Raw genomic sequence first — 27,209 nt, forward strand, 5'->3', positions numbered from 1 at the left:
TGTGAAGTGTTTGCCCATTTCCCATGCCCATTTCTTGAGTGGCTTGTTTGTTTTGACACTTTGGTTATTTTGTAGTTCTTTGTATATTCTGGAAATTAGCCCTCTGTCACCTATGTAGTGCGTGAAGATCTTCTCCCATTCTGTGGGTTGCTTTTTTACTTTGTTGATTATTTCCTTTGCTGTACAGAAGCTTCTTAGTTTGATGAGGTCCCATTTGTTTATTGTCGTCTTGATTTCTATTGCTTTTTGAGTCCTTTTTAGGAAGTAGGGGCCTACCCCTAGATCTTGCAGAGTATTTCCGACATTTTCTTCCAAAAGTTTGAAAGTTTCTCGATGTAGGTTTAGATCTGTATCCATTTAGATTTGATCTTAGTGTATGGTGAGAGATGCGGGTCTAGCTTTTTGTTTCTGCAGACTATCAACCAGTTGTCCCAATGGCATTTATTGAACAGACCTTCCCATTTGCCTGGATTGTCGTTTGTCCTTTTGTCAAAGAGTATTTGGCTGTATTTGTGTGGGTTCCCTTCTGGTGTTTCTATTCTGCTCCATTGATCTTCCTCTCTATCTTTGTGCCAGTACGAGGCTGTTTTGATAACCACTGCCCTATAGTATGTCCAGAGGTCTGGGACTGTGATTCCCCCTGCTAACTTCCTGTTCTTGAGAACGGTTCTAGCTATTCGTGGTTTTTTTGTGTTTCCAAATGAACCTTTGAATCATTGTTTCTAGATCTGTGAAGAATGTTTTGGGCAATTTGATTGGGATTGAGTTGAATGTATATATTGCTTTTGGCAGTATAGACATTTTAATGATATTGATTTTACCTATCCAGGAGCATGGGATGTTATTTCATCTTTTGAGGTCCTGCTTAATTTCTTTTTTTAAGTAGTTTGCAGTTTTCTTCAAATAGGTCTCCTACATTTTTGGTTAGGTTTATTCCCAGATACTTCACACTTTTCTCTATTATTTTGGACGGTATCTTGCTGGTTAGGTCTTTTTCCATCTTGGGGCTATTTGCATACACTATGCCTGTTGATTTTTGTTCATTAATTTTGTATCCTGCCACTCTTCCAAACTCTCGTTTAAGATCTAGCAGTCTCTGTATTGAGTCTCTTGGGTCTTCTATGTAGAGAATCATGTCATCTGCGTGTAGTGAGAGCTTGACTTCCTTGATTCCCATTTGGATTCCTTTGATTTCTTTTTTCTTGCTTAAGGCCTCAGCGAGTACCTCTAGGGCTATGTTGAACAGCAGTGGAGAAAGCTGACATCCTTGTCTTGTTCCAGATTTCATTAGGAAGGGTTCCAGTTTTTCTCCATTCAGTATGATGCTGGTGTTGGGTTTTTCATATATTGCTTTGATTATGTTGTGGATTTTTCCATCTATGCCTACCTTGGTTAGGGTTTTTAGCAGGAAGTGGTGTTGGATTTTGTCGAAAGCTTTTTCTGCGTCTATTGATACTATCATGTGGTACTTGTTTTGCAATTTTTGGATGTGATGTATCACATTGATGGATTTCCGGATGTTGAACCACCCCTGCATTCCAGGGATGAATCCTACTTGATCTGGGTGAATAATCTGTGTGATGTGTTTTTGAATTCTATTGGCTAGGATTTTGTTGAGAATCTTAGTGTCGATGTTCATCAGAGAAATAGGTCTGTAGTTTTCCTTCTCAGTTGGGTCTCTGTCGGGTTTTGGGATTAAGGTGATGTTGGCTTCATAGAATGAGCTTGGAAGAGTTCACTCTTTTTTTTAATTGTAATGAAGAGTTTGTAGAGAATTGGGGTTAGTTCTGTTCAGAATATTTTGTAGAATTCTGCAGTGAAGCCATCTGGGCCTAGGCTTTTCTTTGTTGGGAGATCTTTAATCACTGATTCAATCTCTGCTTCAGTTATGGGTTTGTTCAGTTCGTTTGTTGTCTCTGCGCTAAGTTTTGGCAGGTGGTAGAAGTCTAAGAACTTTTCCATTTCTTGGTGGTCTTCTGATTTGTTGGAGTATAGTGCTTTGTAGTAATTTCTGATTATGTCCTTAATGGTTGCAGTGTCTCTTATTATGTTGCCCTTTTCATCTTTGATGCTGTTAATTCTTACTTTCTCTTGTTTTTTTCTTTATCAGTCGGGCCAGCAGGGTGTCTATTTTGTTTATCTTTTCGAAAAACCAGCTTTTTGATTCATTGATTTTGAATATAGTCTTTTGTTTCTATCTGATTAATTTCCTCCCTTGTTTTGATGATTTCTTGCTTCCTGTTGTGTGTGTGGCTCTTCTGCTGTTGTTTTTCCAATTCCTGGAGGTGTGTGTTTAGTTCCTGTATTTGGTGCCTCTCTTGGGCCTTGACATGGGCTCCAATTGAGATGAATTTACCCCGCAAAACTGCTTCAGCTGTGTCCCATAAGTTTTGGAATGTTGTGTCAGAGTTTTCATTGGTTTCCATAAATTTTTGATCTCAACTTTAATTTCTTCTCTGACCCATTGTTCGTTTAATAGCATATTTTTCAACCTCCAGGTGTTTCTGTATTTCCTGGGGCATTTTGAGTTGCTGGGAAAGATGCCATATACTGCTGAAAATAATGTATAATCTGTGGCTTTGGGGTAAAAAGTTCTATAAATGTCTACCAAGTCCAGTTATTCTATTGTTTGTATGAGCTCTGTTGTTTCTATGTTGAGTTTTTGTTTTGTTGATCTGTCTATTGCTGTTTGCGGGGTGGTAAGGTCACCCACTATTATTGTGTGTATATCAATGTCTACTCTTATGTCTGTTATTAATTGCTTAATGTAGCTAGGCTCGTTGGAAATTGGTGCATATATATTCACAATGGTGATTACTTCCTGATGTATCAGTCAATTCACCAATATATAATGACCTTCTCAGTCTTTTTGGATGTCTGTCAGCTTGAAGTCTATATCATCAGAAATTAGAAAGGCTACCAGTGCTTAGAGATAGAGCTACAGATTATACATTTTTTTCAGGAGTATAAGGCACCATCCAAAGTATAGACCACATGATAGGACACAAAGCAAACCTAAATAAGTTCAAAAATATAGGAATCATACCATGTACCCTCACACACCAACCTTGGAATAAAACTTGAAATCTATCTCTAAGCATAATCATTCGAGCATAGACTAGAACCTCACCATGATACTCAAATTCACACAAAACAACCTCTTCATCCTCAATGGAGCCACAGCTTTCATCCTAACCACAAGTGTAACCCTAAATGTATTCTGATTCCACACAGTCCTTTCCACAGTCCTAACAATAACCCTCAATCAAAGCACTAACTCAAACCAAGCCTGAACCAGAAATGGAACCCAAACTCTCTATCCAGCATTAATCCAAACACTATTCTTTACCTAATACTAATCCTCACACAAATCCTACTTCATGCCACATACAAAACATAAGTCTGGACCTAATCTTATTTGTCAGTTGAACCCTCACCCTAACCCTAACTCTAACCCTAACCCTAACCCTAACCATAACCCTAACCATTGGGATAACCATAACACAAATCTCAAAACCTAACAGTAACCTCACTACTAGACTTGATCTTTAGCATTAGACCTAGCCCTCACCTTAATTCCACCTAAGCATACTCCTTGCTCTATTCCTACTAGTAACCCAAATCAGAAGCCTCAATTGAACCTTAACACTCCACCTTGCCCTAACCTGAAATCTAGGCTTTGACATCACTGCAACCATAAGCTTAGCATTCTAACCCTGATTCCAACCCTGTATCCAACCATGTTATTGATCCCAACCATCTCCAGGAAGTCATCCCTTTTACACTCTGGTGACCCACTTACATGACACTGGACTGCACTAGGGAAACTTCACTGAGAGCCATGACAGGAAATGGGATGTAAGGTCTGCCTATGGAAATCAGCTTGGCTTGGCTCTTCCACATTACATAGGTTATTCCACACACTACCTCTAATGGAGAACTAGGATTAGATTGGCTCCTTGAAGAGACACAGGATTCTCATCGACGGAAAATGGAAATGCTTTCATAGTACCGGTGTTGAAAAGGTCCTAGGCTTCACTACATTGTCAGCGGATTTGCAAACTCACATTCAAGGGAAACACAACCCCACACACTAATGCTCTCCTGGCTTCCATGGAGTCTGCACGTCTTCTCTGCTAGGGCTTGTTGCGAGAAGGAGCAAAGAAAGCAGAGCTTGAAGTACTCACCATCTTTCTCTACTCCACCGAGGAGGCTGCCTGTCACCAGGGCTTTTCTAAAAGGCTGAGGCTACAGGATTCCGGGCTGCTATGACCAGGCAGCTGCTGATTGGACAGCTTGTAGGGCCACACAGCCCTGTGAGGTCTTAGAGATGCAGCCAATCAGAATGCTCCCTGTAATCATTACTGCAAAAGAAAGTGACATGAGTGAAGCAAGAGTGATGCCCGAGCGTGTGCTGGGCAGAATCAGGCTGGACTGCAAGACGCATTGGTTCCAGTGGAAGACAGGCCTGCAAACACAATCAACCCAGCAACTGCAACAACCAGCTGATAGGGATGATGCGCTGTGCCGGGCCCTGAACTTGCTATTATAGACAGAATCTGGACTGGGAATACCTCAGACACAGAGGAGATCTTTGGGGATCTCCCCATTGAAACTGCTGCACTCAGAACCCTAACCATGAGAAGACAGAGGACAGAACAGGTCAATCACCCACATCAGCCACGTATTGGCAGAGAAAACCTGGCCAAACGCAGACTCTAAGATGGACTGTGTCAATCAGTGTATGCTGCAGAGACCTCATCGTGCTTGCTCTTGCATGATTGGCAGCAATTGATGAGTATCAAAACCACTTGAGAAAAAAGACAGCAGACCAAAATCCCACTTGAGCAGGACTCTTGCAGCATGCCCCTCATCAGGGACCTGGGCTCGAGAGCAGACTGGGTGGGGCTTCTCCCTTTATCCCCATCTCCATTTACCTGCAGATACAGTAAAAGAAGAGGATGTGGAAATAATAGCTTTACTGCCCTAAGCCCTTGAAACTTTTTGCTTGAATCAACTATTTAAAGATTGTCAACAATAGAATTCAAGAAAAACTAAAGGAGTTAGGGTTAGCTTTAGGAGTTTGATTTGTGTTTGAGCCTGGGATGCACTTAGTATTAGTAGTAGAAATTGGGTCATGATTTGGTCTAGGGGTATGATCAGGTAAAGTCTAGGGCTTGGCTTAGAGTTACAGAAAGGGCTGGCCTCAGGGAAAAATTTGTTTCAGGAAGCCGGCTGACTCAGGATGAAGGGAATCTTTAGTGTTGTTTTTGACACTTGGGGCTATGACTCTGCTTGGCTTTCTGTTGAGCTTGAATGCTCCTATTTCAGTTAGATTGTTGTAAAAATGTTGGGATTACGATTGGCGTAGGTCTAAGGTAAGGGCTTCGAATAGAGATGGACAAGGATTAAGGTTAGTATTTGGGACAGCGTGAAGTCAAAGCAGAGGTCGATGAGAGTAGCGCTAGGTGTAAGATTAGAATTAGGGCTACTTCTACAGGAAGAGTTGAGACCAAACCTGCCTGTAAGGCTGACTGAGTCTCTTGACTTTTGATAGATGTAACCAGCAGACAGGCTATAGGCCTAATCCTAAACCTCACATTGACCCTAGTCATAATTTCAATCTAGAGTAGCCATAACTCTTTCGCTTTTAAAAACTATGACGTTTTATTGGAAAGTAAGATATACAGCACTTACCCAACCCCTATTTCAAAAACTACCACGAATGCTAATTACAACCTAGAACACACCCAAAGCCAGACAGGATGATCTCCAATCCTGGCTATCATCCTAACCAGCATGCTGATACTAGCTCTAGCTCTAGCTCTAGCCCCAATCCTAAAAGTGATCCTAGCCCTAAACCCAACGAAATCCCTAGTCCCAACAACAACTCCAACCCTGAAACAGACGGAGACATCACTGTCATACTAAGCCTAGCCCTAACACTGAACCCAATCCTTGCGATATTTCTAAATCTAAACCTCAAGGCTAATTTGAATCATTACCCTCATTAGAACACTAACCCTAAATCCAACTCTAGCCTAAACCATCACAAGATTTGCACCTAACACTAGATACGGAACTAATTTGGATGAGATTTGGCCTAGATTTGGACGAGAACCATCACAATATTCGAATTCACACAAAACAACCTCTTCATCCTCAATGGAGCCACAGCTTTCATCCTAACCTCGGGAGTATCCCTAACTGTATTTTGATTCCACACAGTCCTTTCCACAGTCCTAACAATAACCCTCAATCAAGCACTAACTCAAACCAAGCCTGAACCAGAAATGGAACTCAAACTCTCTATCCGGCATTAATAGAAACACTGTTCTTTACCTAATACTAATCCTCACACAAATCCTACTTCATGCCACATACAAAACCTATGTCTGGACCTAAACTTATTTGTCAGTTGAACACTCACCCTAACTCTAACCCTAACCCTAACCCTAAACCTTACCCTAACCCTAACCCTAACCCTAACCATAACCCTAACCATTGGGATAACCATAACACAAATCTCAAAACCTAACAGTAACCTCACTACTAGACTTGATCTTTAGCATTAGACCTAGCCCTCACCTTAATTCCACCTAAGCATACTCCTTGCTCTATTCCTACTAGTAACCCAAATCAGAAGCCTCAATTGAACCTTAACACTCCACCTTGCCCTAACCTGAAATCTAGGCTTTGACATCACTGCAACCATAAGCTTAGCATTCTAACCCTGATTCCAACCCTGTATCCAACCATGTTATTGATCCCAACCATCTCCAGGAAGTCATCCCTTTTACACTCTGGTGACCCACTTACATGACACTGGACTGCACTAGGGAAACTTCACTGAGAGCCATGACAGGAAATGGGATGTAAGGTCTGCCTATGGAAATCAGCTTGGCTTGGCTCTTCCACATTACATAGGTTATTCCACACACTACCTCTAATGGAGAACTAGGATTAGATTGGCTCCTTGAAGAGACACAGGATTCTCATCGACGGAAAATGGAAATGCTTTCATAGTACCGGTGTTGAAAAGGTCCTAGGCTTCACTACATTGTCAGCGGATTTGCAAACTCACATTCAAGGGAAACACAACCCCACACACTAATGCTCTCCTGGCTTCCATGGAGTCTGCACGTCTTCTCTGCTAGGGCTTGTTGCGAGAAGGAGCAAAGAAAGCAGAGCTTGAAGTACTCACCATCTTTCTCTACTCCACCGAGGAGGCTGCCTGTCACCAGGGCTTTTCTAAAAGGCTGAGGCTACAGGATTCCGGGCTGCTATGACCAGGCAGCTGCTGATTGGACAGCTTGTAGGGCCACACAGCCCTGTGAGGTCTTAGAGATGCAGCCAATCAGAATGCTCCCTGTAATCATTACTGCAAAAGAAAGTGACATGAGTGAAGCAAGAGTGATGCCCGAGCGTGTGCTGGGCAGAATCAGGCTGGACTGCAAGACGCATTGGTTCCAGTGGAAGACAGGCCTGCAAACACAATCAACCCAGCAACTGCAACAACCAGCTGATAGGGATGATGCGCTGTGCCGGGCCCTGAACTTGCTATTATAGACAGAATCTGGACTGGGAATACCTCAGACACAGAGGAGATCTTTGGGGATCTCCCCATTGAAACTGCTGCACTCAGAACCCTAACCATGAGAAGACAGAGGACAGAACAGGTCAATCACCCACATCAGCCACGTATTGGCAGAGAAAACCTGGCCAAACGCAGACTCTAAGATGGACTGTGTCAATCAGTGTATGCTGCAGAGACCTCATCGTGCTTGCTCTTGCATGATTGGCAGCAATTGATGAGTATCAAAACCACTTGAGAAAAAAGACAGCAGACCAAAATCCCACTTGAGCAGGACTCTTGCAGCATGCCCCTCATCAGGGACCTGGGCTCGAGAGCAGACTGGGTGGGGCTTCTCCCTTTATCCCCATCTCCATTTACCTGCAGATACAGTAAAAGAAGAGGATGTGGAAATAATAGCTTTACTGCCCTAAGCCCTTGAAACTTTTTGCTTGAATCAACTATTTAAAGATTGTCAACAATAGAATTCAAGAAAAACTAAAGGAGTTAGGGTTAGCTTTAGGAGTTTGATTTGTGTTTGAGCCTGGGATGCACTTAGTATTAGTAGTAGAAATTGGGTCATGATTTGGTCTAGGGGTATGATCAGGTAAAGTCTAGGGCTTGGCTTAGAGTTACAGAAAGGGCTGGCCTCAGGGAAAAATTTGTTTCAGGAAGCCGGCTGACTCAGGATGAAGGGAATCTTTAGTGTTGTTTTTGACACTTGGGGCTATGACTCTGCTTGGCTTTCTGTTGAGCTTGAATGCTCCTATTTCAGTTAGATTGTTGTAAAAATGTTGGGATTACGATTGGCGTAGGTCTAAGGTAAGGGCTTCGAATAGAGATGGACAAGGATTAAGGTTAGTATTTGGGACAGCGTGAAGTCAAAGCAGAGGTCGATGAGAGTAGCGCTAGGTGTAAGATTAGAATTAGGGCTACTTCTACAGGAAGAGTTGAGACCAAACCTGCCTGTAAGGCTGACTGAGTCTCTTGACTTTTGATAGATGTAACCAGCAGACAGGCTATAGGCCTAATCCTAAACCTCACATTGACCCTAGTCATAATTTCAATCTAGAGTAGCCATAACTCTTTCGCTTTTAAAAACTATGACGTTTTATTGGAAAGTAAGATATACAGCACTTACCCAACCCCTATTTCAAAAACTACCACGAATGCTAATTACAACCTAGAACACACCCAAAGCCAGACAGGATGATCTCCAATCCTGGCTATCATCCTAACCAGCATGCTGATACTAGCTCTAGCTCTAGCTCTAGCCCCAATCCTAAAAGTGATCCTAGCCCTAAACCCAACGAAATCCCTAGTCCCAACAACAACTCCAACCCTGAAACAGACGGAGACATCACTGTCATACTAAGCCTAGCCCTAACGCTGAACCCAATCCTTGCGATATTTCTAAATCTAAACCTCAAGGCTAATTTGAATCATTACCCTCATTAGAACACTAACCCTAAATCCAACTCTAGCCTAAACCATCACAAGATTTGCACCTAACACTAGATACGGAACTAATTTGGATGAGATTTGGCCTAGATTTGGACGAGAACCATCACAATATTCGAATTCACACAAAACAACCTCTTCATCCTCAATGGAGCCACAGCTTTCATCCTAACCTCGGGAGTATCCCTAACTGTATTTTGATTCCACACAGTCCTTTCCACAGTCCTAACAATAACCCTCAATCAAGCACTAACTCAAACCAAGCCTGAACCAGAAATGGAACTCAAACTCTCTATCCGGCATTAATAGAAACACTGTTCTTTACCTAATACTAATCCTCACACAAATCCTACTTCATGCCACATACAAAACCTATGTCTGGACCTAAACTTATTTGTCAGTTGAACACTCACCCTAACTCTAACCCTAACCCTAACCCTAAACCTTACCCTAACCCTAACCCTAACCATAACCATAACCCTAACCATTGGGATAACCATAACACAAATCTCAAAACCTAACAGTAACCTCACTACTAGACTTGATCTTTAGCATTAGACTTAGTCCTCACCTTAATTCCACCTAAGCATACTCCTAGCTCTATTCCTACTAGTAACCCAAATCAGAAGCCTCAATTGAACCTTAACACCCCACCTTGCCATAACCTGAAATCTAGGCTTTGACATCACTGCAACCATAAGCTTAGCATTCTAACCCTGATTCCAACCCTGTATCCAACCATGTTATTGATCCCAACCATCTCCAGGAAGTCATCCCTTTTACACTCTGGTGACCCACTTACATGACACTGGACTGCACTAGGGAAACTTCACTGAGAGCCATGACAGGAAATGGGATGTAAGGTCTGCCTATGGAAATCAGCTTGGCTTGGCTCTTCCACATTACATAGGTTATTCCACACACTACCTCTAATGGAGAACTAGGATTAGATTGGCTCCTTGAAGAGACACAGGATTCTCATCGACGGAAAATGGAAATGCTTTCATAGTACCGGTGTTGAAAAGGTCCTAGGCTTCACTACATTGTCAGCGGATTTGCAAACTCACATTCAAGGGAAACGCAACCCCACACACTAATGCTCTCCTGGCTTCCATGGAGTCTGCACGTCTTCTCTGCTAGGGCTTGTTGCGAGAAGGAGCAAAGAAAGCAGAGCTTGAAGCACTCACCATCTTTCTCTACTCCACCGAGGAGGCTGCCTGTCACCAGGGCTTTTCTAAAAGGCTGAGGCTACAGGATTCCGGGCTGCTATGACCAGGCAGCTGCTGATTGGACTGCATGTAGGGCCACACAAGCTGTCCTATCCACTTACACACATATGTTCTGCCAGAGCACTTGGTTTCCATGGCAGCGGGAAAAGCCTTTTTCGCTGAACATATCTTTTGCTGTGGGTTGTGAGCGACTTGAGTGAGGCGCTCCATGTTAGTTGTGTTTGTGTGCTCACCTGCTTGATTCCATCCCACTGGGCTCCAGGGGCATTAGACCGCAAGTGACCAAACAGGGTTTCCTAAATAGCTGCCAGGACAGCTGATGGTATGTGAAGTTGATGATTCAGGTGGAGTTGCTTTGCGCTGGAAGAGCTTGCTGCTGCTTCGGGCAGTTGCTCTTCACCACCTCACTGTGTTCTCTATGTGTCACATCCACTGTTCCACATATGTGCTGCCAGAGCACTTGGTTTCCATGGCAGCAGAAAATGGCTAGGGTGCTGAACTTGTCTTTGCCTGTGGAGTTTTGAGCGCATTGAGTGAGGAGTTCCATGTTAGTTGTGTGTGTGTGATCATCCTACTTTTTTAAATGACACTGGGCTCAATGGGCATTGGACGTGACGTGAACACACAGGGTTTGCTAGATAGGTGCCAGGAAAGCTGATGGTATGTGAAGTTCATGACCCAAGAGTAGTTGTTTTGGCACTGCAAAAGCTGTGCTGTTGCTTCGGGCCGTTGCCATTCACCACCACACTACCTTCCATAGGTGTCGGATCCACTTGCAGACGTATGTGCTGCCAGAGCACTTGGTTTCCATGGCAACGGGAAGTGGATTTGGGCGCTGAACTTGTCTTTGGCTGTACACTTTTGATCGCCAAGAGTGAGCAGCTCATGTTGGTTTTGTTTGGGTGCTCAACATGCTTGATTCCATCACACTATGCTCAATGGGCATTGGAGTGGAAGTGACCAAACAGGGTTTCCTAGATAGCTGGCAGGAAAGCTGATGGTATGTGAAGTACATGAGCAGGGTGGAGTTCTTTTGGCACTGGAAGAGCTGTGTTGCTGCTTTGGGTAGCGGCCATTCACCACCACCCTACCTTCCTTAGGTGTCCTATCCACTTACACACATATGTGCTGCCAGAGCACTTGATTTCCATGGCAGCGGTTAATGGCGTATGCGCTGAACATGTCTTTGGTTGTGGAGTTTTGAGTGCCTTGAGTGAGGAGCTCCATGTTAGTTGTGTTTGGGTGCTCAACATGATTGATTCCATCACACTGGGCACAACATGCATTGGACCGCAAGTGACCAAGCAGGGTTTCCTAGATAGCTGCCAGGACAGCTGATGGTATTTGAAGTTGATGAGCAAGGTGGAGTTGTTTTGGCACTGGAGGAGCTGTGCTGCTGCTTCGGGCAATGGCCATTCACCAGCAAACTGTGTTCTATATGTGTCACATCCGCTGTTCCACATATGTGCTGCCAGAGCACTTGGTTTCCATGGCAACGGGAATTGGCTTTGGCGCTGAACTTGTCTTTGGCTGTGGAGTTTTGAGCACCTTGAGTGAGCAGCTCCATGTTAGTTGTGTGTATGATCATCCTGCTAATTTAAATCACACTGGGCTCCATGGGCATTTGGACCGCAAGTGACCAAACAGTGTTTCCTAGATAGCTGCCAGGACAGCTGATGGTATGTGAATTTCGGGAGCCAGGTGGAGTTGTTTTGCGCTGGAAGAGCTGTGCTGCTGCTTCGGGCAGTGGCCATTAACCACCACACTACCTTCCCTAGGTGTCATATCCACTTTCAGAAATATGTGCTGCCAGAGCACTTGGTCTCTATGGCAGCGGGAAATGGCTGGGGCGCTGAACTTGTGTTTTGTTGTGGAATTTTCAGTGCCTTGAGTGAGGAGCTCTATGTTAGTTGTGTTTGGGTGCTCAACATGCTTGATTTCTTAACACTGAGCACAATGGGCATTGGAGCGGAAGTGACCAAACAGGGTTTCCTAGATAGCTGCCAGGACTGCTGATGGTGTGTGAAGTTGATGAGCCAGGTTGAGTTGTTTTGGCACTGGAAGAGCTGTTCTGCTGCTTCTGGCAGCGGCCATTCACCACCACACTACCTTCCTTAGGTGTCATATCCACTGTTCCACATATGTTTTGCCAGAGCACTTGGTTTCCATGGCAGCTGGAAATGGCTTAGGCGCTGAACTTGTGTTTGGCTGTGGAGTTTTGAGCACCTTGAGTGACGAGCTATGTGTTAGTTTTGTGTGGGTGCTGAATATGCTTGATTCCATCACAGTGGGCTCAATAGGCATTGGAACGGAAGTGACCAAACAGGGTTTCCTAGATAGCTGCCAGGACAGCTGATGGTATGTGAAGTTCATGAGCCAGGTGGAGAAGTTTTGGCACTGGAAGAGCTATGTTGCTGCTTCGGGTAGTGGCCATTCACCACCACACTACCTTCCATAGGTGTCCTATCCACTTACACACATATGTGCTGCCAGAGCACTTGATTTCCATGGCAGCGGGAATTGGCTTAGGCGCTGAACTTGTCTTTGGCTGTGGAGTTTTGAGCACCTTGAGTGAGCAGCGCCATGTTAGTTGTATGTCTGTGCTCATCCGGCTTGTTTAAATCACCATGCATTCCATGGGCATTTGGACCGGAGGTGAACAAACAGGATTTCCTAGATAGCTGTCAGGACAGCTGATGATATGTGAAGTTCATGAGCCAGGTGGAGTTGTTTTGGCACTGGAAGAGCTGTGTGTCTGCTTCGGGCAGTTGTCATTCACCACTACCCTTTCCTTCATAGGTGTCATATCCACTTACACACATATATGCTGCCAGAGAACTTGCCTTCTACGGCAACGGGTAATGGCTTTGGCGCAGAACTTGTCCTTGGCTGTGGAGTTTTGAGCGCCATGAGTTTTCAGCTCCATATTAGTTGTGTTTGGGTGCTCAACCTGGTTGATTCCATCCCTCTGAGCTTAAGGGGCATTGGAGAACAAGTGACAAAACAGGGTTTCCTTGATTGGTGCCAGGACAGCTGATGGTATGTGAAGTTCATGAGCCAGATGGAGTTGTTTTGGTACTGAAAAAGCTGTGCTGCTGCTCCGGACAGTTGTGATTCTTCAGAGAACCTACCTTCCATAGATGTCATATCCACTTACACGTATATGTGCTGCCAGAGCACTTGGTTTCCATGCCAACGGAAAATGGCTTTGGCGATGAACTTGTGTTTGGCTGTGGAGTTTTGAGCACCTTGAGTGATGAGCTATGTGTTAGTTTTTTGTGGGTGCTCAAGCTCTAGTTTCTATCACACTGGGTCAATGAGCATTTGAGCGGAAGTGAACAACCAGGGTTTCCTAGATAGGTGCCAGGACAGCTGATGGTATGTGAAGTTCATGAGCCAGGTGGAGTTGTTTTGGCACTGGAAGAGCTGTGCTGCTGTTTTGGGCAGTGACCGTTCACCACCAAACAGTGTTCTGTATGTGTCACATCCACTGTTCAACATATGTGCTGCCAGAGCACTTGGCTTCCATGGCAACGGGAAATGGCTTAGGCGCTGAACTTGTCTTTGGCTGAGGAGTTCTAAGCGTCCTTGAGTGAGGAGCTCTCGGTTATTTATGTGTATGTAATCATCCTGCTTCTTTAAATCACACTGGGCTCCATGGGCATTGCACCGCAATTGTCCAAACAGGGTTTCCTAGATAGCTGCCAGGACAGCTGATGGTATGTGAAGTTCATGAGCCAGGTGGAGTTGTTTTGGCACTGGAAGAGCTGTGCTGCTGGTTCGGACAGTGGCCATTCACCACCACACTACCAACCCTAGGTGTCATATCCACTTTCAGAAATACGTGCTGCCAGATCACTTGGTCTCTATGGCAGCGGGAAATGGCTGGGGCGCTGAACTTGCGTTTTGCTGTGGAATTTTCAGTGCCTTGAGTGAGGAGCTCTATGTTAGTTGTGTTTGGGTGCTCAACATGCTTGATTTCTTCACACTGAGCTCAATGGGCATTGGAGCGCAAGTGACCAACAGGATTTCCTAGATAGCTACCAAGACAGCTGATGGTATGTGAAGTTGATGAGCCAGGTGGAGTTGTTTTGGCACTGGAAGAGCTGTGCTGCTGCTTCGGGCAGCGGCCATTCACCACCACACTACCTTCCTTAGGTGTCATATCCACTGTTCCACATATGTTTTGCCAGAGCACTTGGTTTCCATGGCAGCTGGAAATGGCTTAGGCGCTGAACTTGTGTTTGGCTGTGGAGTTTTGAGCACCTTGAGTGACGAGCTATGTGTTAGTTTTGTGTGGGTGCTGAATATGCTTGATTCCATCACAGTGGGCTCAATAGGCATTGGAACGGAAGTGACCAAACAGGGTTTCCTAGATAGCTGCCAGGACAGCTGATGGTATGTGAAGTTCATGAGCCAGGTGGAGAAGTTTTGGCACTGGAAGAGCTATGTTGCTGCTTCGGGTAGTGGCCATTCACCACCACACTACCTTCCATAGGTGTCCTATCCACTTACACACATATGTGCTGCCAGAGCACTTGATTTCCATGGCAGCGGGAATTGGCTTAGGCGCTGAACTTGTCTTTGGCTGTGGAGTTTTGAGCACCTTGAGTGAGCAGCGCCATGTTAGTTGTATGTCTGTGCTCATCCGGCTTGTTTAAATCACCATGCATTCCATGGGCATTTGGACCGGAGGTGAACAAACAGGATTTCCTAGATAGCTGTCAGGACAGCTGATGATATGTGAAGTTCATGAGCCAGGTGGAGTTGTTTTGGCACTGGAAGAGCTGTGTTTCTGCTTCGGGCAGTTGTCATTCACCACTACCCTTTTCTTCATAGGTGTCATATCCACTTACACACATATGTGCTGCCAGAGAACTTGCTTTCTACGGCAACGGGTAATGGCTTTGGCGCAGAACTTGTCCTTGGCTGTGGAGTTTTGAGCGCCATGAGTTTTCAGCTCCATATTAGTTGTGTTTGGGTGCTCAACCTGGTTGATTCCATCCCTCTGAGCTTAAAGGGCATTGGAGAGCAAGTGACAAAACAGGGTTTCCTTGATTGGTGCCAGGACAGCTGATGGTATGTGAAGTTCATGAGCCAGATGGAGTTGTTTTGGTACTGAAAAAGCTGTGCTGCTGCTCCGGACAGTTGTGATTCTTCAGAGAACCAACCTTCCATAGATGTCATATCCACTTACACTTATATGTGCTGCCAGAGCACTTGGTTTCCATGCCAACGGAAAATGGCTTTGGCAATGAACTTGTGTTTGGCTGTGGAGTTTTGAGCGCCTTGAGTCAGGAGATCCATGTTACTTCTGTGTTGTGATCATCTTGCTTGATTAAATCACACTGGGCTCCATGGGCATTTGGACCTGAAGTGATCAAATAGGGTTTCCTAGATAGGTGCCAGGACAGCTGATGGTATGTGGAGTTCATCAGCCATGTGGTGTTGTTTTGGCACTGGAAGAGCTGTGCTGCTGGTTCGGGCAGTGGACATTCACCACCACACTACCTTCCATAGGTGTCATATCCACTTAGAACCATATGTGCTGCCAGAGCACTTGGTTTCGGTAGCAAAGGGAAATGGCTTGGGCACTGATCTTGTCTTTTCTGTGGAGTTTTTAGCGCCTTGAGTGAGGAGCTACATGTTAGTTATGTTTGGGTGCTCAACATGCTCCATTCCATCCCACTGGGCTCATTTGGCATTGTAGCACAAGTGATGAAACAGGGTTTCCTAGATAGCTGCCAGGACAGCTGATGGTATGTGAATTTCATGAGCCAGGTGGAGTTGTTTTGGCATTCTAAGAGCTGTGCTGCTGCTTCGAGCAGTGACCATTCACCAGTGAACCTACATTCCTTTGGTGTCATATCGACTTAGAGACATATGTGCTGCCAGAGCTCTTGGATTCCATGGCAACAGGAAAATGCTTAGTCGCTGAACTTGTCTTTGGCTGTGGAGGTTTCAGCGACTTGATTGAGGAGCTCCATGTTAGTTGTGTGTGTGTGATCATCCTTCTTGTTTAAATCACACTGGGCTCAAGGGGCATTTGGAACAAAAATGACCAAACAGCGTTTCTTACATAGCTGCCAGGACAGCTGATGGTATGTGAAGTTCATGAGCCAGGTGGAGTTGTTTTGGCACTCAAGAGCTGTGCTGCTGCTTCGGGCAGTTGCCATTCACCACCACACTACCTACCCTAGGTGTCATATCTCGTTTCAAACATCTGTGCTGCCAGAGCACTTGGTTTCCATGATAACGGGAAATCGCTTGGGTGCTGAACTTGTCTTTGACTGTGGAGTTTTGAGCGCCTTGAGTGAGGAGCTACATGTCAGTTGTGTGTGGGTGCTCTACCGGCTTGATTCCCTCACACTGTGCCCAAAATTTATTGGACCACAAGTGACCAAACAGCTCAAGCTGCTTCTTTCCATCACACTCGGCCTAACGGGCATTTGACCAGCCAGTGACCAAACAGGGTTTCCTACATAGCTGCCACGACAGTGATGGCATGTGAAGTTCATGAGCCAGGTGGAGTGTTTTGGCACTGGACGAGCTGTGCTGCTGCTTTGAACAGGTGCCATTCCCCAGTGAACCTACATTCTTTTGGTGTCACATCCAGTGTTCCACATATTTTGCTGCCAGAGCACTTGGTTTCCATGGCAACAGGAAATGGCTTGGGCACTGAACTTGTCTTTGGCTGTGGAGTTTTGAGCGCCTTGAGTGAGGAGCTCCATGGTATTTTTTTCTGGTTGCTCTACCGGCTTGATTCCCTCACACTGTGCCCAAATTTTATTCGACCACAAGTGACCAAACAAGGTTTCCTAAATAGCTCTCAGGACAGCTGATGGTATGTGAAGTTCATGTGCCAGGTGGAGTTGTTTTGGCTCTGGAAGAGCTGTGCTGATGCTTCAGGCTATTGCCATTTACCACCACACAGTGATCCCCAGGCGTCACTTCCATTGTTCCACATTTATGCTTCCAGAGGACTTGGTTTCCATGGAAAAGGGAAATGTTTTGGGCACTGAACTTGGCTTCGGCTGTGGAGTTTTCAGCGCCTTCAGTGAGGAGCTTCATGTAGGTTTTGTGTGGGTGCTCAACCTGCTTGATTGCCTCACACTGGGAAAAATGGTCATTGGACTGGAAGTGACCAAACAGGGATCCCAAGAGAGCTGCAAGGACAGTTGATGGCATGTGAAGTTCATGAGGCAGGTGAAGTTGTTTTGGCACTGGAAGAGCTGTGCTGCTGCTTCGGGCAGTTGCCACTCACCACATCATTACCTTCCCTAGGTGTCATATTCACTGTTCCACATATGTGCTGTCAGAGCACTTGAGTACCATGGCAACGGGAAATGGCTTGGGCGCTGAACATGTGTTTGGCTGTGGAGTTCTGAGTCCCTTGAGTGAGGAGATTTATGTTATTTCTGTTTGGCTGCCCAAGCTACTTGTTTCCATCACACTGGACTCAATTATATTTGGATCAAAGTGATCAAACAGAGTTTCCTGGATAGCTGCCAAGACAGCTGATGGTATGTGAAGTTCATAAGCTAGGTGTAGTTGTTTTGGCACTGGAAGACCTGTGCTGCTGCTTCGGGCAGTGGCCATTCACCAATCAACCTATATTTGTTTGGTGTCACATCCAATGTTTCACATATGTGCTGCCAGAGCACATGTTTTCCATGGCAGTAGGAAATGGCTTGGGCACTGAACATGTGTCTGGCTGTGGAGTTTTGTTCACTTTGAATGAGGAGCTCCATGTTAGTTTTGTGTGGCTATTCAACCTCCTTGATTCTTTCCCTCTGGTCTCCATTTGCATTGGTGCGGAACTGACCAAACAGTGTTTCCTCAAGAGCTGTCAAGACAGCTGATGGTAGGTGAAGTTCATGAGCCAGGTGGAGTTGTTTTGGCACTGGAATAGCTGTGCTACTGTTTCAAGCAGTTGCCATTCACCACCACACTACCTTCCCCAGGTGTCACATCCACTTTCACATATGTGCTGTCAGAGCACTTGGTTTCCGTGGCAGCGGTTAATGGCGTATGCGCTGAACATGTCTTTGGTTGTGGAGTTTTGAGCGCCTTGAGTGACGAGCTCCATGTTAGTTGTGTTGGGTGCTCAACACGTTTGATTCCATCACTCTGAACTCTGTCGGGATTGGAACTCAAGTGATCAAACAGGGTTTCCTAGATAGCTTCCAGGACAGTTGATGGTATGTGAAGTTCATGAGCCAGGTTGAGTTGCTTTGGTCATGGAAGAGCTGTGCTGCTGCTTCAGGCAGTGGCCATTCACCACCACATTACGTTCTCTAGGAGTCATATCCGAGTATGGACATATGTGCTGCCAGAGCACTTGGTTTTCCGTGGCAGAGGGAAATGGCATGGGCGCTGAACTTGTCTTGGTCTGTGGAGTTTTGAGTGCCTTGAGTAAGGAGCTCCATGTTAGTTTTTTATGTGTGACCTGGCTGCTTCTTTCCATGACAGTGGTCTCAATGGGCATTGGATTGTAAGTGATCAAACAGGGTTTCCTAGATAGATGCCAGGACAGCTGATGGTATGTGAAGTTCATGAGCCAGATGGAGTTGTTTTGGCACTGGACTAGCTGTGCTGCTTCGGACAGGTGCCATTCACCACCACACTAACTTCCTTAGGTGTCACATCCAGTGTGCAGACATATGTGCTACCAAAGCACTTGGTTTGTATGGTAGCGGGAATTGTCTTGGACACTGAACTTGTGTTTGGCTGTGGAGCTTTGAGCGCCTTGAGTGAGGAGCTCCATGTTAATTTTGTGTGTGTTCTGAGCCTGCTGAATTCCATCACTCTGAACTCTGTCGGGATTGGAACTCAAGTGATCAAACAGGGTTTCCTAGATAGCTTCCAGGACAACTGATGATATGTGAAGTTCATGAGCCAGGTGGAGTTGTTTTGGCACTGGAAGAGCTGTGCTGCTGCTTCTGGCAGTTATCATTCACCATCGAAGCTACATTCCCTTGTTGTCACATCCACTGGTCCACATGTGCTGCCAGATCACTTGTTTAATATGGCAGTGGGAAATGGCTTGGGCGCTGAACCTGTCTTTTGCTGTTTAGTTTTGTTCACCTTGAGTGAGGAGCTCCATTTTTGTTCTGCCGGTGTGATCATCCTGCTTGGTTCCATCACACTGGGCCCAAAGGTCATTTGACCGAAAGTGACCAAACAGGGTTTCCTGGAAAATTGCAGGACAGCCGATGGTATGTAAAGTTCATGAGCCAGATTGAGTTATTTTGGCACTGGAAGACCTGTTCTGCTGCTTCGGGCTGTTGCCATTTAACACCACTCTGTGTTCCCTAGGTGTCACATCCACTTACACACATATGGTCTGCCAGAGCACTTGGTTTCCATAGCTCGGGAAATGGCTTGATCACTGTACCTGTTTTTGACTGTGAAGTTTTAAATGCTTTGAGTGTGGAGCTCCATGTTATTTGTGTGTGGTTGCTCAACCTGCTTGATTGCATCATACTGGGTCAATGGGCCTTTGACCGAATGAAATCAAACAGGGTTTCCTACACAGAAGCCAGAACAACTGATGGTAAGTGAAGTTCATGAGCCAGGTGGAGTTGTTTTGGCACTGGAAGACCTGTGCTGCTGCTTCGGTCAGTTGTCATTCACCAGCGAACCTACATTCTCTTGGTTTCACATCCACTGTTCCACATAGGTGCTGCCACAACACTTGGTTTCCATGACAGCTCTAAGTGTCTTGGGCGCTGAACTCTTTTCTAACTGTGGATATTTGTATGAATTCTTTGAGGATCTCCATCTTTGTTTTCTGTGTGGACTCAAGCTGCTTCATTTTATTCCCTGGGCTCCATGGCTATTTGACAGGAAGTGATCAAACAGGAGTTCCGGGAATCTTTCAAGGACTTCTGATGGTATGTGAAATTCATGAGCCAGGTGGAGTTGTTTTGGCACTGGAAGAGCTGTGCTGCTACTTTGGTCAGTCCAAAATCACCACCACACTACCTTCCCTAGGTGTCATATCCACTTAGAGACATATGTGCTGCCAGAGCACTTGGTTTCCATGACAACGGGAAATGGGTAGGGCACTGAGTTTCTCTTTGGCTTTTGAGTTTTTCATCGATTTTGTGAGGATCTCCATCTGTTTTTTGGGCAGTTGCTAAACATATAAATTACATCACCCTGGGCTCAATGGGCATTTTACAGGAAGTGACCAAACAAGATTTCCCGGAAACCTGACTGGACAGCTAATTGTATATGAAGTGAAAGGACCAGGTGGAGTTGTTTTGACACTATAAGACCTGTGCTGCTGCTTCGGGCATTTGTCATTCACCAACACACAGAGTTCTCCAAGTTTCACCTTCCAGCTACTTTTAGACATATTTGCTGCCAGAGCACTTGGTTTCCATGGCAGCTTGAAATGTCTTGGGCGCTGCTATGCTCTGTGGCTTTGAGTTTGTCGCAACTTGTGCGGTTACTGAACCTATAAATTACATCATACTGAACTCTATAGGCATTGGAAAAAAAGTGACCAAACAAGTTTTCCCCAAGAGCTGCAAGTACAGCTTATAGTATGTGAAGTTAATGACCCAGGTTGAATTGTTTTGGCACTGGAAGAGCTGTGCTGCTGCTTCGGGCAGTTGCCATTCACCAACACACAGCCTTCTCCAAGTGTCACTTCTCAGCCGCTTTCAGAAATGTGTGCTGCCAGAGCACTTGGATTCTATCTCAGCTGGAAATGGCTTGGTCACTGAACTTCTCTCTGGCTGTGCAGTTTTGAGTGATTTGAGTGAGGATCTCCATCTTTGTTTTGAGTGTTTGCTCTAGTTGCTTGATTTCATCCAAATGGGCTCAATCGGCATTGGACAGCAAGTGACCAAACAAGATTTCCCGGATACCTTGTGGACAGGTGATTGTACGTGAAGTGAATGAGCCAGATGGAGTTGTTTTGGCATTGGAAGACCTTTTCTGCAGCTTCGTGCGGTTGCGATACACCACCACACTGAGTTCTCTAAGTGTCCCGTCCACTATCACACATATCTGCTGCCACAGCACTTGGTTTCCATGGCAACTGGAAATGTCATGGGCACTGAAATTCTCTCTGGCCGTCCAGGTTTTCACGCCTTGAATGAGGATCTCCATCTTCGTTTTGTGTGGATATTTAACCCTCTTGATTCCATCAATCTGGGCTCAGTTGACATTGGATAGGAAGTAACCAAACTTGTTTTTTGGGAGACCTGCCAGGACAGATGATGATATGTGAAGTGAATGAGCCAGGTGGAATTGTTTTGGCACTGGGAGAGCTGTCCTGCTGATTCAGGCAATTGTCATTCACCAACACGCTGAGTTCCTCAGGTGTCACGTCGACTTTCAGATATATGTGCTGCCAGAGCACTTGGTTGCCATGGTAGGTGGAAATGGATTTTGCGCTGAAATTGTTTGTGGGTGTCGAGTTTGTCACTCCTTGAGTACAGATCTTCTTCTTTGTTTTGTGCTGTTGCTGAGCCTACACATTCCATCAGCCTGGGCTCAATGAGCATTGGAGAGGAAGTGACCAAACAAGATTTCGTGGAGACCTGTTTGGATAGCTGATGGTGTGTGAAGTGAATGTGACCGTTCGAGTTATTTTGGCACTGGGAGAGCTGTCCTGTTGATTCAGGCAATTGTTACTCTCCAACGCACTGTATTCCTCAGGTGTCATGTCGACCTTCAGATATATGCTGCCAGAGTACTTGGTTGCCATGGCAGGTGGAAATGGCTTTTGCACTGAAATTGTTTGTGGGTGTCGAGTTTGTCACGCCTTGAGTGCAGATCTCCATCTTTGTTTTGTGCTGTTGCTGAGCCTACACATTCCATCAGCCTGGGCTCAATTAGCATTGGAGAGGAAGTGACCAAACAAGATTTCGTGGAGACCTGTTTGGACAGCTGATGGTATGTGAAGTTCATGAGCCAGGTGGAATTGTTATGGCACTGGACGTGTTGTACTTCTTCTCCAGGCAGTTGCCATTCACCAACACACTGAGTTCGCCAAGTGTCACGTCCACTTTCATACATATGTGCTGTGAGGGCACTTGTTTTTTTTTTAAACATATTTTTATTGCCTTTCATTTTTTTACTTAATTACATTTCATTATGTGATACATTTTTTATGTACTGGGATTACCCCCACCCCTAACCACACCCTCCCCTATGACGGATTGCTCCACCTTGTTGCATTTCCATAATTCAAATTCAGTTGACATTCTTTCATTGGAGGTATTTACCAAGCATAAAGTCCAGCATCTTATTGTCTTGGTAAGTTCCATGGTTTGTTTGTGAGACCATCTCTGGTCTGATGGTAGAGCCGGCAGAGTATCATCCCAATCCATTAAAAGCCCCAACATCATATTTCCAACCATTTACAACATTGTGCCAATAATTGACATGGTATTGATTAACTAATATATTGCTAGGAAAATGCAGGTTCTCAACCACAACATGTGGCTTCTTCTTAGACATTTCAATTTTGCTTTATATTCAATCATGCTCTATATACATTAAGTGGCTATAGATTGCTATTCAGCTGTCTCATGCGTATTTTAATTTTAGTCTTTAGCAGTTTATAGCATTGAAGCATGTTTTCGCAGAACCTGGCTGTTTTTCAGGTGGTCTAACTCTATGATTCCAACGGGATATAAGTCAACTGTTTAGGTGAGCATGTTTAGGAGGGGTGTGCAGAGAAATCATCCATACACCAGTGAGGAGTAACTAATCTTTGTGTCCCACCCAGTGAGTTATAAGTGCATCCCCGCTGAATGTTTCCTGTCTGTTTCTAAGCTTTCCTTGTTGTTCTCTATCTATTCTAGCTTTGTTTGTTTGTTTTGAGGGGTTTCTGGAATGCTCCTGATGGTTATAACGAGAGGGGGTGGGGACCCAAAATTGGAAGCAGAAAAGGACCAGAGAAAGCTCCTCTCCCTAGTCCCGAAGGGAGTTTGCTGTTCTTCTGTTTCTGCGGACCCCTCAGGGATCCTGGTTGTTGTTCCAATGACCTTGGATCCTGCAAGGTAGGATTTGGGCTTCTTCCATCCTATGTGGTAGATCCAAATGGGGGTGGGTGACCTAATAGTTCTTGGTCTCCGAAGGCACTCCATTTGCCCGTGGTCTCCTTGGCAGTAGGGATGTTGTCCTCGGTGCTCATACTGATAGTCCTTGGTGAGGATCTACGAGTCTTCAGGTTTGGGATAAAAGTCTCCTGTCCACCTGCTTCACTCTGGGGACCCCTCGCTGCTCTAAGGGCATGACCTCCTGTTAAGAGGTTGTTAGGATTACTCTTGATTCCCCCATTTGCCTTTGTAGTTTTGCTATTGTCTAATGCTAATTCGAGTCTGTTGTCTATGAGTTACCAGTTATGATCCTGATAGGCTATATTTTCCGTCTTCCTCACACCAACTGGGTGATGCAAGATTTCTCTGCTCTTCCTCCCCATTTCCAAGTATCATGGGTTCTTACAAGTACATTAGGTTTTACAATTTTTGATGTAGATCATAAGCAATCTGCCTCATATCATTGGTTACTTCACAAAATCTTATTGCAAGAGATACAGGCTGTTTGGTGTTGAGATAATATTACTGTTTTTTGGATTGACATCATTTCATAACAGCCACATCAATCACAATAACAACAACAAAATCAACAACAAATTGTAGCACCCTGCGAAAATCATGTGCCACTGAGTATGCAACACATGCTGAACCAAAAGGAAACACAGAAGTCTTTTGGGACATGTGATGCCGTCGTATACTTCATGAGCACTTGATGAATTCTACTAGAGAATAGAGATTATTTGGAAGCAAACAAACTGACATAAAAACATCAAAACATATGTGATACAGCCAAAAGAGCAAACAGATAATCACCGAAAAAAAAAGTATAGATTGGACTGTTGGAGTTACACTTTCCATGTTGGCCTCCTTATATGAAAGAGAATATATGGTATTTGTTCTCTTGTGAATGACTCATTTCACTGAGCATAATGACTTCTAGTTGGGACCACCTGGATTTAAATAGAATAATATCATTCTTCTTAATAGTTGAATAATATTCCATAGAGTAGATGTACCACAGTTTCTTTAACCACTCTTCCTTGGACGCACATCTGTATTGTTTCCATGACTTTGCTATTGTAGATTGTGTTGCTGTAAATATAGGATTAAAGATCCCCTTCTCATATGCAGATTTCACTCCTTTTGGGTATATTCCTAAGGGTGGGATTGCTGGGTCATATGGCAGGTTTATTTGCAATTTTCCAAGCACTCTCCATATTGATTTCCACAGTGGTTGTACTAGCCTACACTCCCACCAGCAGTGAAGGAGGGTGCCGGAGTCCAGCTCTGACTGAGTTTGGAGCTCGGGAAGGGTGCGAGGATGAGGCGTGAAGAGAGAAAGAAAAGAGACGGACCACCAGGATTCCTTGAACGTAGTGGACAAAGTGAGAAAGCTGTCCGCTTTATTTATACAGAAGCAGTACAAAGTTTTTTTCTTAGGGCATATTGACATAGCTTCGAGGGGGCACAATTTACAACTTCTTGAGAAATGATTGAGGAAGGATTCCATATTCCTTGCTTATCTTGGCTTGCCAGGCTTCATCTGCTCTCCTCAGGTCTGGACTATAACCTAGGCGCCACCTGTGTCAAACAGACCCCTATCTTGTATGAGTTAAAAGGTCTGGGGCCTTGGTCTATGGGGATTGGGGTTATTGACATTAGTTGGCCATTAGGTCTGTAAGCTCACACAGTTTGTTGACCAAACAAGTAAAGCAAGGATTATAATGGCGGAAAGAATTGCAGTTAGCAATGAGCTAAGTTACTCTATTTAAGTTTCAACTCTACAATGGATGAGTGAGTGTTTCCAAAGACAATTCTACAAAAGGTTTCAGTATTAGACAAGGCATTATCCATTCCAACGTTGCAGCCAAAAGTTTCTCAGTAGACAACACATCTTATGCAGTAGTACACTCCTACTACAATTCTTATTCTACAACTTAGCTATCACGAAATGGGAGAAATACATCAAGAGAGAAAAAACATGAAGATCTAAGACAAAAAGCTTTAAACATTACATTCCTCTACAGCTGCAGGCTCTACAACTGCATAAGTGATCAAACAATAATCAAAAATATATCTTTATGATATTAGTGAAATCACCCTGTATTTCCTCTAGCAAAAAATTTGTGAAAACAACTAAAGCAAATACATTTTCTGTATTCTAAAGAATTGTAAGGACAGGCTAACCTTTTAAGACCACAGTGACTATATTTTTTGTCTTAGCAGGAAAACCTTCAGAGTTACAGTAGCTATATTCTTCGTCATAGCAGGATGGCCTTTAGGGTCACAGTAACTATATTCTTTGTCATAGCACGATGGCCTTTAGGGTCCTAGTAACTATATTCTTTGTCATAGCAGGATGGCCTTTAGGGTCACAGTAACTATATTTTTGTCATAGCAGAATGACCTTTAGGGTCACAGTAACAGGATAACTTTTAGGGTCCCTCTTATCAAGCCATTTCCTAGAATGCGTGATAAATATCCGGGCCAGATTTTCTGGCAATGGGTAAACAGCACAGACTTAATTATACTCCTGTGTATAGTTAAAGGCCCACTCACCAGGACATCCTCAGTCACATTAACTCTTAACCTCACGTTGGTTGTAAAAGCCATCTCACAGGGCTTTTACAAAATTCTTAGTGGGGTGGTTGAGTGTCCATGCGAAGGTGGGTGAAAACTGCGTCAAGGTGGTCAGAAATGAATCCACTTAGTCCTGCTAAGCAGCTGGTAGCTCCCTGGGCCCTGCCAGTCAGGGAGCTGTTCTCTTCACACCTTCGTGTTATTCACACCTACTGCACGGACCCCATCAGGAGGGTGCCTTTCTCCCCACATCCATGCCAGCAGGGGTTGTTTTTCAAGTTCTGAATGTAGGCCAGTCTCACTGCAGTTAGGTGGAACCTCAAGGTGGTTTTCATTTGTATCTCTGTGATGGCTAGAGAGCCTGAGCATCTTTTCATATGTCTGTTAGCCATTTGAACCTGTTCTTTTGAGAAATGTCTGTTCATTTCTTTTGCCCATTTTGCTACAGGGTTGGTTCATTTTACTGTCCCTGTGTTTCTGAAGCTCTTTGTAGATTCTGGATGTTAGTCCCCTATCACTCGTGTAGAATGCAAACATTTTCTCCCATTCTGTTGGTTGCTTCTTCACTTTGTTGATTGTTTCTTTTGCTGTACGGAAGCTTTTTAGTTTAATGTAGTCCCATTTGTTCATTTTGGATTTGATTGCCTTTGCTTTAGGCATCTTTTCTAAGAAGTCTTTCCCTGTTCCTATATCTTGGAATGTGTTTCCTATGTTTTCCTTTAATAGTTTGATGGTTTCTGGGTGTAGATTTAGGTCCTTGAGCCAGTTAGAGCTGATTTTTGTATAGTGCGACAGGTGCGGGTCTTCCTTCTTATTTTGCAAGCTGCTATCCAGTTGTCCCAACAGCATTTGTTGAATAGACCAGGTTTTTTTTTTTTACCTGGATTGTTTTCCATTTTCTTGTCAAAGATTAGTTGACTATACATGTGTGGATTCCCTTCTGGTGTTTCTATTCTGTTCTGATCTTCTTCTCTGTTTCTGTACCAGTATCAGACTGTTTTGATAACCACTGCTCTGTAATATGTCTTGAGGTCTGCAATTGTGATTCCTCCAGTTTGATTTCTATTTTTCAGGACAGCTATAACTACTCGTGGTCTTTTGTGATTCCAGATGAACTTCTGTATCATCTTTTCTATTTCTGAGAAGAATGTTGCTGGGATTTTGATTGGGATTGCGTTGAATCTATATATTGCTTTTGGTAATACGGCCATTTTGATAATGTTGATCCTGCCAATCCAAGAACATGGTAAGGTTCTCCATTTTTCGTGGTCTTCTTCTATTTGTTTTTAAATGATTTATAGT

Source organism: Ochotona princeps, chromosome Y (genome assembly GCF_030435755.1).
Source record: "Ochotona princeps isolate mOchPri1 chromosome Y, mOchPri1.hap1, whole genome shotgun sequence".
In the NCBI taxonomy this organism is placed as follows: Eukaryota; Metazoa; Chordata; class Mammalia; order Lagomorpha; family Ochotonidae; genus Ochotona; species Ochotona princeps.